At 33.3% G+C, this 13,262-nt stretch overlaps 1 protein-coding gene across 1 annotated transcript in view; it reads right to left on the bottom strand.

Moving 5' to 3' along the window:
* The window catches only part of LOC126878062 (uncharacterized), a 246,413-nt gene that overhangs the window by 207,202 nt on the left and 25,949 nt on the right, over window positions 1-13,262 (bottom strand). The gene's annotated exons all lie outside the window — the stretch shown is intronic.

The following is a 13,262-nucleotide window of genomic DNA, read 5'->3' as shown; positions in this document are numbered from 1 at the left end:
TCTCTAACCGCGCTGGGAGGCTGTAACTTTCAATTCACCTCGAGCTTAACACGTTCCGCGCCCCGAGAAAAATAAGCGTTTTAGCGAGACTTTAAATTCGAGAGAAGGGATTACATTATAATATTTAACGCGGAGAAACAACATTTGCTCCGTATTTCCGTGCTACGCTCTCTTCTTAAATTTTAAATCCATCTCTACGATGCTCGAATAATTACGGTAAAGGAAGTATCTTTGTGCTCGTCGAATGGAAATTTTACATCTATAAAGTATCATTTAATAATCGTCTAAAAATTGTGAGATCGAAATAGCGGAAACCTGAGCGAATAGTAAAGTTTTCGTTTTCCTTTACATAATTTAGTCAAGTTTTCGCGAGTTTTTCGTTAGGGATAATACTACAAGTATTATGTAAATTACAAAACATATTGCGTAACGTCGATGTTTAATCTGAATATTCTTGTAAGATTAGTAATTATAATTAACCGTAATTACAACATCGTCACAAACCATTAACGTTTATACATCGTGATAGTTTACAGACCAAATATCGAATGCATGAACATTTTAGTATTTTCCTAATTAACAATAATACATGGGGATAATACATGTACATGCAACATATATTGATTCGTAATTATTAATTGTACAAACATATTGTATATCGTATCGTAGTCGATAATAACGTAATGGATAATAATCCCTACATCAATTAGGGATGTTATGTAATAAATACTTTACAAAGATAGCATTGGCACTGAAGAGTTTATTCGATACTGGGAAACCGTGTTTCTTTCAGTCGTCTTTAATCATCAATCGATCTGAAGCTTTTCATCCGGGCTCGAGTTTCAGAACATTCGCAATGAAAAAGGCACACACCTCTTTATCGTGAGATTCCCGGAGCTTTCGAGACCTTCAATACGTGAAAGTATATGAGGTTCCGAAGGGTTTCAAGCTCACCAATGTATGATGGTTCTCTGTTGACTTACAAGAACCATTTCCACGTATATAAATGCCAAAGGATTTTTCATTTTCCTCTCTTCATGTCGTCACGATCAAATAAAATATTTATCTCAATTGCTTTCTTTAAAACATTTGTCATTAAAAATACTTATTACAATATCTCTTGTAATTCTACACTTTATATTCATCAGACATATAACAGAAAACCCACATAAACCAAGCGTGATAATTTCCCTTGATAATTTTTTAAATTATGAAGTATATTCTAGTAGTTAAAAATGAGATTGCAACATAGTGGGATCGATATTATTAGGGATGATCTATATCGTGTCTGATCGTCGGATAAAATGATCTTCAATGTAACGAAAGATATAAAACAACCTTTGTTATAGCTGCTTTTCAGAACTAACTCTCGTTAAGTGAATTGCAGCTTTTTATGTTGCTGTTGGCGAGATAGTTATTTTAGAACATCAATGTCATGTTCATATATCGACATAATTCAGTCTGGTGATCGCTAAGGGAGGAGAATATTGATTTTTTTATTCAGTAAACAATATTCAGCTTAATGAGGATATGTTGTTTATTGCATCAACCTATTCCGGAAATATTTTGTCCGAAAAGAGATCCAAGTTATATGAATCGTAACTTTAGGATTTAATTAAATATAATCTTTCTACGATATAATTAGAAATAATAGACAAAGTTATTTTATAATATGATGAATGTTTCGTTTAAAAAAATTGAATCTGTTAAGAATACTGAAAACTGAAGATAACCAGAGATTTAAAAAAATAATTATAAAAGAAATGGCAAAACTTTACTATAACAACATTTAAATAAGAAATCTTTTTGCATTAAGTAGAACAATCGTAAAAGTTATCAAGTTAAGAGATTCTTATCTTCGTTCGAGGACTTCCAATATTTATGACAAACAAGAAGACCTTCCCGAGGAAAAAATCTTTGTACCGCCGTCGGCATCTACAACAGCTTAGAAGCTGTTGGACCTACGCCAACATCAGGGACGATGCACTTTCGCATCTGTCCCAGCATATCGATCGGTTGGTCATTCCATCAGTGAACCCTCCAAGGTAATGCTAATGGTCTATTACTCTCAACTATTTAGTTCCACCTGTGTTTCATACTTATCACATGTGTATTCTAGATATTGCTCTTCTCGTAGATAAATTTCATTGGTAGATAGGATGTCATGAAAAAATGAATTTGAAACTTCGTCAACTATAAAGTAATCTTTAATCAATATATTAGGTTTAATGATAAATTCATTGAGTGTTCTTTTTTTAACAGAGTACATCTAGTCTTGTTACTTTTATATAAAACCTACCTACATATAATCAAATAGTAAGTTATAAACGTAACTCTCTCGTTAAAGAGTTTAAACAGATGAGTCTCCACTTGCTTCTAACAATTTTTGAATAAGATGAATAAGAAACGAACCTATTACTCAACTCGATACGTAAATCCGAAAGTCAATCCTTTCGATGAACAACATAAAAATTCGCTTTCACATTCGCAAAAATGAAATTTGCTGCGTCCTCCTTCCATCTCAATCTAGAAAAGGTCAACGTCTGGGAAACATAAATCGCCGACCTTTTTCAAGAGCATTCCTTTCGTGTATCACTCGTAAATTTATCACCTTATTTATTGCTGATAAGTAGATTAAAGTCTTTAGGTATTCTCGTAAGAAGATATCTAAGAAATTGGAGTCAGGTGATTGAGAAGGCTACTCTATTGGTCCTCCTAATCCTATCCATCTTTCGCCGAAGATTCGATTTAGATGTTGTCTCGTACTAATAGACAAATGTAGTCGATCTTCGTCATGGTGAAACCACATATCTAATCGTAAATTTCCTAATCTAACTGAATAATCATAATTAAAATGATACGATAAGAATGAATTAAAGGTATATGCAATCATAATTCGATCGAAATAAAATTGAACGTTAATTTTGCCAAAAGCATCTAAACTGCCTAGTCAATCTTGAAAAAGAGGAAAACTGTAATAAATAAATTAGTCATTAGATTCAAAATAAAAGGTGTTATAATAATTAGAAAACAAGAACTCAAAGAACTGAATTTTAAAGGAAAAGCATATAGTCGAGTCACATGGACGAAAAAATTTGGACACGAGAAATCGAAAGGGCCAGATATAGCTAAGGCAATTTCTGTAATACGCGAGTGTAATGGATTGGATTGAATTCGAGCGATAGGATGACAAATCGTAAAGGACAGTTCGGGGAGAGTATTTGCGGCAGAATTGGCCATGATCCAGGTACTTTGAAATCCTCATACGTGCTGATAATGGCGTGGTCGCCGTTTCTCTTATGCTACAATCCAACCAATGAATTGTTGGTGAACCTTCCTATTTCTTTTCTGCTATTTCGTGAATCATCTAGCAAGAATGTTGTTCCGGTAAATAAAAGTTGAACAAGATCAACGTGCTATTGTTACCATCGATATTTTTACATTACAGCATCAAGAATTATTTTCGATATGTATCCAACGTATATACTAAAAAGCTATGCTTTGACGGAGATTGATCTATGCTTATCGTTTTTCTTTCTTTCCTTCTTTTTTTTTTTTTTTTTTTTTTTTACAGTATATTTTACGAAGTGAATTTAGGTATTTATTTTATTGAGACATAAAACTGCACCTTGATTATTTTACTTCTAACAATTAGCTCCCTGCTTCTTTCCGTGTAAACGTGGCTTTTACTGGCCCTTTCACATTCACTAAATGAATCTTCCCTTTTTCCCTTTCTTTCTTCGCTGGAATTCTCTCCGCGGAGAAACTGCTCGATACGCCGTTCAAACGACGTGTAGGAAGACGAAAGAGATAGAGCGAATTTAATATAATGAAAGTGACACGTCGACTTGTTCTATCAGTTGACAAATAATAATCTTTATATTAGCAAAAATGTTTGATAGGTGGATTTTGCTAAATTATAATTGGATGCTGTAAATGTACTTTTGGATCGAAGAAAATTAAACACAATTTATTTATTACTTGTCTTAGAATTTTCAATAAATAACGCATAAATAACGTATAGTTCGAACAACGAGCTTATTTCGTGTATAATTAATTTGAAACTTAAGTCATAAAAATTGACCTCAAGATGTGAAATCACTCATGCTTAAAAATTCTTTGTATTTACGACCTGTTAATTAACTTTAATATTTAATCAAATTAAGATACATTGCCTCGAATTAGCGAAAATAAGGAATCAGAGTAAAACGACGGAGCTTTCTTTACGATGTCGCTTTTTTCCTCTTCCATCTTGTAAAACTCTTCGTTGAAAGTTTAAGCGATATACGGCAAAGTATGAGATACAAAACATCTTTCGCCACTTTTGGATACGTCGTACGGAGCTTTCATAAGTCCAGAAAATAGCTTCAGGCCTTGTAAAGTTTCGCAGGATACTGCAGGCTATCTAAAGGCGCGAGCGTTGTGCAACACGAGCCAAGCATCAACACTGATCCGCTGTGAAAGTTTAAGTTTAAAGTATGCAGCCAGATGCTTGTAATTTCTGTGGCGTTAATTCGTTTGTGTTTATGCTGTACATATTTTTCGTGGTACTTTCAGTTTAACGAAGATTCTAATGGCCGACTAAGAGAAAAATTGCTGTTTCTTTCGCTCTACATCGTCAAGTATACAGGGTGTTACGAGAGGAAGATATCTACAACAAGAAAGGAATAAAAGATATCTGATCAACGTAAATCCTAGAATCGATCTTTTCAATTTTATTTAATAGACAAAATTCATAGAAATTAAAAACTTAATTACCGTAGTAATTTAAACGTATTTATTTAAGACGTTACAGTTAAGTGCGATAACATCGTTTAAAATAATATAAAATCTCAAGGTTCTCTTCGTAGATAGGATAATCAAAGCTAGTTGGTTAATTAGGAATAATAGATTATTTATGTAAGATAGAAATTAGAAAGAGAAAATTTGCTTTTAAATAAAAATATCCTTTTCGAAGATCTCGATGATCATAAGAAAATCTTGGTATTTCAGCGCGTACTGCGAAGTATTTACGAAACTTCCCGCTCTGCTCCTGTTAGAATGCTACGTAAACTTCGACGAAGTCAAAATAACTTTTGAGATATATTTTCCAGATTTCTTACCGGCGACTCGAACGAAAGTTACATCCGCTTCGAATGATCCTTTCATAACTATTTCTAACAGGAAAACTCGGAATGATCGTCAATTTGTGCTTGACTATCAAACTTTGTCAATGTACACGAGATGCAGCTCAAAAATAGAGCTCTTGTAATATTTATGAAAATAAATGACAAAACCAACGAAGCTTTCTATAAATTTCACACATAATTTATTTCTTAGAATTACGTTTGCCAGGTGTAATACCTAACAAAATACAACAATGAACAGCGGAAGATAACGACGTATTTAACGTGTTTTTCAAAATAGAAAGAAATGAAAATTCCGTGTCAGATAGACTCGTGAAATATTATACAGAAATATGCAAATTTACATTATACATGGCGTGAAGAATAATACAATTAAAAACACCACAAAATTGCCGTGATTGAATGTGAGTGGAAAACTAAAGGATGTTGTCAAATAGCGAAGCGTGACGTAAGGCTAATTAGAATCAAAGAAACCAATGTAGATAACAAGTAAAATTGATACAAGCAATTCTGAGTACGCAGGAAGCAAAGCAAGCGACCGCTAATATATCGACGTCTATATGTTTCACAAAGTCCAGTGAAGCCGATACGACAACGTCGGATTTACTACTAGTAACACACGATAGTTCGGATCTGTTGAACGCGACACGTAGAATTTCAAAGGTACACAAACTCACGCAAGCATAGAAACCTTCGTATCAATACATACACATACCACAGAATCGTCAATGGCAATACAGAAAGTTTTGAACACATAGAATTACCGTCCTAACTGATCTAATGCCACAGCATAGTATATTTTTACGCGTGTATTTGATATGGTAATTTAGATGTAGCATGATCCTATTACGATAATCAGAACTCTAGTTCTAAAAACTTTGAAAATTATAAGGATCTAAGAGACAAGGTATTTTACAAATCTCGAGAAGCTATCAATATATCAACATTGCGAATGTACATGCGTTTACAGGGAATTTAAAGGTATAAAATCCGCTGAATTGCAAATAATTTGCAACAATATAAAGAGTACAATAGATGCAATTTTTTCAGCCAGGTAATTTTTTCACTGTATACTCTAGAAGTGGTATTTTTTTTAATTCCAATCGATATTATATAATTAATATCATATAATATTTATTTATTGTATTGTATTCTTTTACTTACTACGTACTTATACCGAATATTATTTTAAATTCTTTTAGCGTATCCGTTTGTTTTACTGTATCTATTCGCGTCCCATTTCTTCGGCTATATCCGTGAAGATATAAATTTGCATAAAAATTCGCAGTCTAGTTGATAAGTAGAATCATCACTAACATCGTATACCTACTATCTATACCAACTTTGATCGCTGCAGCACCATCCTCATCGAATTGAGTGGATCCGATGCCCTCTTCATCAAATCGAGTCGTTCTGGTACCGTTTTCATCAAGTCGAATCGTTCTGGTACCGTTTTCATCGAGTCGAGTCGGTTTGGTACCATTGTCATCGAGTTGAATTGATTTGGTATCGACTGCATTAAGTCGAATCGGTCTGGTAGCATCTTTATGGAGATAAATCGGTATGATGTCGATTCCATTGAGTTGAAGCAGTTTCATCGTAATACGTTCTTTGATACGTTTGTGTTTGTTTTGTTCTGTTTGTATTCACTGTGATTTATTTGAAAGCAATCGATGCCGTGTAAATACCTTGTTAGTCGTTGCAAATATCGTTATATGTATATACCAATGATGCAAATTTACGAAGCTGACAGAATATTCTATTTTAAAGTGACAAGTCAAACTACCGCTAAATTTTTCAGCAGTGGCATGAAAATTTTACGCGCAACGTTTATTACAAATGGCTATTATAGATTCTCGCGCGAGTTGTGTTTAACGAGCATGGTATTGTTTCGTGCTGTGGACCAGCTATAAAAATATCCCGTCGTATGAAGCCTATAATTTTCTGTGACACGAAAAAATATTTACTTCGTACCTACGTATATTTAGCTTTCACATGATCGTGCTCTGATTTATGAAACGTGTTCTCCAACGAATGAAATATTTTGCTTCTGTTGTAGAACAAATTGATAAACAGAATGAAATAAATATTTCCATACGTAAGAGAAGATTTTTAACATTTGTATTCCTCTTATTACGATTTATTACAACTGTATTAAATATACTTTTATTCCTTTCTTCCATGTGTCACAAATAAAAATGTGAAAAAATGTAACATACTGTTACATCAACTATTAATAGAAAATATATTGATTTATCCTATTGCATACAAAGTAGAAACACATTTTATACAAATAGTATTTATTATCATATAATATAGACTAATGTAGAACAGAGTAGCTTTAAACGTGTTACTATCAATAAAAACCCAGTACTAACATCGCTAAGTATGTAGTTACTCTTCATACAGATTTTCACGTCAATTTGCATAATTTTCCTTTTCCTCGAAGCACCTTAGAATTCTCCATGAAAGCCCCAAGCTTCTTATATAGTAAATTATAAAATACGATGAATTCATTCATTTTTGCATTCAGTATGTCACATATTCAACATGCAACGCAATGCCTATACCTTGAAACAAAATTCATCATTTACACTGCAAGTTACCACGAACAACGTTCTCCAGAATGAACAACAATTTAATCAAATTATTATTTTCGCCGTTCCCCGCAAGTAAAATTACACGTCGCGTTAATTCCTTTCTACTTTCGCGGAATTGCATTTTATACACTCGGCTGATAGGAAACCGAATAGCCGAGGATTGGATACACGACATCATCAATCGTCCTTTGATTTTACCTTTGTGTTTACTCGAGCCGGCTGAAAACCATCGTTACAGAGATATCCGCAACGCTCTGTACAAACGGTTAACCACTTTCGAATATACATCAGTGACAGCTCTTTTGACAAAGCTTCGATACACCTACCCCCCCCTCTTCTCTATGTATTTATCGTTCTATGTACAGGAAAATTGAATCTGTAATGACATCGCCACTTCGGATTTGTTTCACTGGTTTGCACATCGCGCGGTATAAGCGGCCAGAATAGAAGTTCCCATCGAATATCCGCCAATCGAATATTCATTAAACGCGACAAATAATGGAAGATAATAGAAAATACGACGTTAACGCTCATTCACACATGAGAAAAAGAAATTACGCGAATAATCGCTACTTGATCTTTCTCAAATTTGCAATTTATAGATTACGTTTCTATCTAATCTATTACACGTATATATTGCATTGTATATGAGGGGCGTAACTGGAAGAAACGATAAGTTAGGTTTCTCGATTTCTAGAGAGTCAACTTCAAAATTCAACGTGCTATCAATCAATTGCCTATTGAAAGAAGGAAAAGTTAATCGATGATTATAAAAGTCTTGTCTATTATATCTCTTAGTTATATCAGATTCTGAAATGAAAGTATAAGACTCATATATGACACATGAAATTTCGATAAGAACAATGATCATAGATTGTAACGAACACGTACAATAAGACCAATGATAAGTATAATAATAGCTATTATTGCACATGTGAAAGTCTATTTTCACAGCGCAAATTGAGTAACTGGTGTTCGACTTTGATGAAAGTAATTTCCATTTAGAGAAGTATCAAAGAGATGAAGGCAAATGTTATTTACATCCACAAAGCATTCCTAACGAAGCAAAATATAGCTATTTTCGTACGTGTCTGTATAGAAGAAACGGACGTTGAAAATTTCTATCGTTTAACAGATAAGTACTATGGAGCTTTCTTCCATCGTTTATATTCTATGATAACGAATACAGACAAATAGCGAGAAATAGCAGCTAAACAGTATCTCGTGCACGATAATCGTTTTATCAATCTAAACTCGTTGCCGTTTGCCATCGTAATTAATGCATGCATTTATTCTACTTCTCTCGTCCTCCGCTCTGAATTTGAATAATCAATAAAGGTATCCGATTCGTAACAGATGTTTGCTCCCAAGAATGACGAGAATATCGTAAGAATGTAAAAGCGGATACGAGAATTCAGCCGAGTTCGATGCACAGTATAATTACATCGATTTCACTAATTCGGCTAATCGTCACCTGTAATCGTAGCTATGCATTAATTATTAGACACTAGTTACAGCTATATGTATTTCAAATAATTACGAAACCATTTCTGGGCTCCAAAAATATGGATGTAATCGCAAACTATGCATTGACTATGATAGAGATAGTTGATACAAGAGTAGTTTAAATAATTTGGAACTTATCTCTAGGTTACAAAAATATTCATTATCAGAATTATACAGAGTTCATCTAACTGTAAAAATTTGAATATCTATTTTTTCTTGTAATTGCAGAAGAAAAATATTAGAGGGAAGAGACGAATGGTTCAAAGAGGACTACGTTTTCAGAAGCATATTTTTTCACACGTGCAGCGACGTATCTGTACTTTTCCGATGCACTGTTCATCTTTTTTTTCTTTTTTTGTTAAATAAAAATACTTCTTTTTCCGTACGTAAAAAATAATTAGGTTGAAATGGCGAAAAAGTAGAATCCTCTTTGAATCATTTCTTTTTCTTTTGACATTTATTTCCAACTACGATAGTAAAAGAGATATAAATGGTTCCAACTGTATGAATCATTCCACCTTTGGAGTAATTAATAATATATCGTAGTAATTGGACATTAATAGATACAATTTAGGGAATTGATTGGTTACTTAAATAACGTCTTACATCGAATCAGAAAAGCTCATAATAAATGAATTTATTCCTAGAGAGATGTTAAATACGTTAATGCTAGATCTCCTAAATATGCAGGTTCAATCTCCAATATCGACTTTCGTATATTAGGGCGAAATTCATACATTGCACATTAGTCAGTTAAAAATACGTCTTCCCATATCGCCGCCTAACTACAGATTATAAAATTATATTATAGAAAACAGATTATAAAAAACGTGAAAAAGGTTTATGTGATTCACGTGCCAAACGAATTGTGTTAAATAATACGACTACAAAATGTCTGTAATCCATCCATAGGCAAAAATGTTCAATATCCAGAACAGTTCATCAAATATAACATATCCAACCAGTTCGTGACATTCGGTGAAAGAACAGAAAGGATCCTGTATCCTACGTGAATTGTCGATCCGTAAAGAATGTAAGACGTATATCTACGTGAAATGGCCGTAAATTGTGGTCTTGACGTTAATATCGCAAGAAGATTAATTTCGATATCTTCGTTAACTTCATATAATATATATATTTCAGTTCCAAGTCTCGATAAAGGACTTTCGGTAAGTTGGATGTTACTCGCGTACAATCGCCACCAAATTTACCCAATTTAGTTGGAATCGTTATCTCGCGGCCAGAGAAATGTACAATTCCTTCGATTCGATATCTAAGAAACTACCAAACGCCTCGATTGAAATTCTTCCAGCTGCATATCCGCTTGCTGCATTAAGCTCGAAAATAAACGAAGCCTTAATACGATCAATCTAAATGCAATTATGGTCCTACCGACGCTAGATTTAGGAAGGATAATGCCACTGAGTTGAAAAAGGATAGCAGGTCAGGTAGTGCTGTAAGGATCAATACGCCATCCTCTCTCGAGGGAGAGCTTCACGTGTTGCTCCTGTTTCCGGTGCCACCTGGCGCACTAGAAAGGATCAATGTGCATTCTCTGCAACTACTCTTAATTACCGATCCACGCGGCCATTATAAGAAGAATAATAACAGTCATTTACTTACAAGCTTACAGAGTGTTTCACCAATGTACTTAAACGCTCGTCGCAGGAAATTTTCACGTGCAATATATTATGTGTTATGTATGAATTATTGTAAAAGTTCATCAACACCATAATGAAAGTCGACTATCGTGATGATGATATTCGTAAAGTTTGAAACAAATCTGGAAAGTATATAGAAACTATAAGATGGTTAGCGCAAGTATACATTCCGCAGATATTACAAAATTTTTTAAACAGTCGATTATTCGTTATATTAATAGTCCACGATATTCGGTAAGACCGTCTTTGACTAGTATTATCTGTTTGAAATGAACATTTAAGCACCAGGCAATTTATACTAATCTTTTACTAAATACATAATATATGTTTGCAATAAATATCTTGTAACTTCTGTATACATATTTGAATTAGTTTTAAATTTTTCCAACCACGATAGTCGGTCTCGTACTAATGCCAGTGAAATCTCAAGATGTTCCTATAAGTGTCCGAATAATCAAATACTTAGGCTACCCTATTTCGTGTAAACGTTTTAAAAAACTAATTTATTTACTTACAACTGGCAAATAGAGAGTACAGAAATTAGGTAGGAATTACGTTCATTTGTAAAACTTGGTGTGTCTACGCGACAAGAAAGGAACTTAGAGGGCTTACTTCTGAGGAACCACGTCCTCTTGAAATGACACTTTTCCTTCCGGTTTTCATGAAAATCCAAGCCTTCCTCCTAAGGAAAGAAAACTCCACTCTCGAATAATTCACACGAACACTCTCCGTTGGAGAGTCCTCGTTTTCTCGGATAACCTTTGAATCGTTCATTCCGTCTGCGCTTTTGTAGAAATCGATATTTTAAGAGCGGATACTTCGAATAATTCAGAGGCTACAGTGAAAGGCAAAAAAGAAAAGAAAAGGTAAAGACAGAGAGAGAGAGAGAGAGAGAGAAAGGTATTGGATTCACAGAAGAAATAATAACAAGTGGTGTAATTAGACTTTTAACAAGACACTGGCTATATAAGATCGAACAAAGATAAAATATAAATCTAGAAATATCATATTTGTAATTATGCCTTCTGCGATATAGTTACGATACTTAGATACAAGATAAATCTACTTTCACCTTTAAAACCGGTTTTCTTCTGAGAACTGAGAGTAAAACAATAGAGCTCATCGCGATAAAAATTTGATGAAGAAAGGAAATAAATGCGATATAAGAGCACACTTATCGACACGTCACATACATATCGTATTGTTCTCGTTATCATTGACATATCATGATCATTTAGGCTACTGAATTGCGCAGTGTAATCTATCCGAAAGATAAAACTAACCGATCCGTACATTGAAAGTATATTCGTATCATGCAGTGTATATTATTTATTTTCACTAAAATACGACATCTCGTTTAGTCAACAAATCACGAAGAAAATCATCTATAGCTTGTTTGTGTCTTCTTCATCCATGAATCTGATATATACGATTACCTTCTTATTTTTTAGGTTTCTTTTAATAAACAAGTAATATCATACAATGAATCAGTTCTATCGATTTGCTGAATAATGTCGCGTATGTCAGCGTGTCTATCGTAACTTGATACTGATTTCAATCTCGCCGATTAAAAGCTAAATATTGCATGTTATCTTGTCATTGCAAACAATACAACTAATAACAAAATATATACATATATAGTACACATATAGAATTAGTCGGAGATAATTAACGAAAATATGTACGTACATAAATACACGTTTGTTCAGGTCGTATGAAAATGTTAAAACAATCTTCATTTTCAAGATACGTAACTTAACGTACAAACATTTTTTGTTTTCCATATTTTTTGTAACTCGCGTTTGCTACTCCGAAATATTACAATTTTTCTATCTAGATAATACACGAAAATGATTAAACAATTTAAAAATATACATCGTATAAATACTTTTATACCTTTTATCACATACTGACGCAATCAAAATCAACGTATAAATCTATGTTGCAGTATTAGGTATAAGGAACGTTATTCAAAATATATTAATCTTTTATTAAGATTAATGGATTTTATATCAATCTTGCATAAATAACTTCTTTAAAAGGTTTTCGTTTATCGCGTCGATATTTACGCATCAAATACCTGTCAAACAGGATTAATAACTCACGGAAAATCCAATGATATACGAACTATATTGCAACTAAAAAATGAGAAATCCGTGTTTCGAAATTACATACTTTGCAAAACATATGACACGGATATATTGAATTCCGTGATAGATTCATTCATTCCTCGCCATTGTACGCATTTCAAAAAATGTTATAAAAATTGTACTTCAACGTTCTTATGAAAGATACACATTTATAAAAGGAATTGTAGAGAAAGTATTTTTTAACTAGATAGACGTTACATGAAAGTAATAATACTTAAC

This window comes from Bombus huntii, chromosome 2 (assembly GCF_024542735.1).
Source record: "Bombus huntii isolate Logan2020A chromosome 2, iyBomHunt1.1, whole genome shotgun sequence".
NCBI lineage: Eukaryota > Metazoa > Arthropoda > Insecta > Hymenoptera > Apidae > Bombus > Bombus huntii.
Note: the sequence above shows the minus strand (reverse complement) of the source record. Positions and strands in the feature narration are given on the sequence as shown.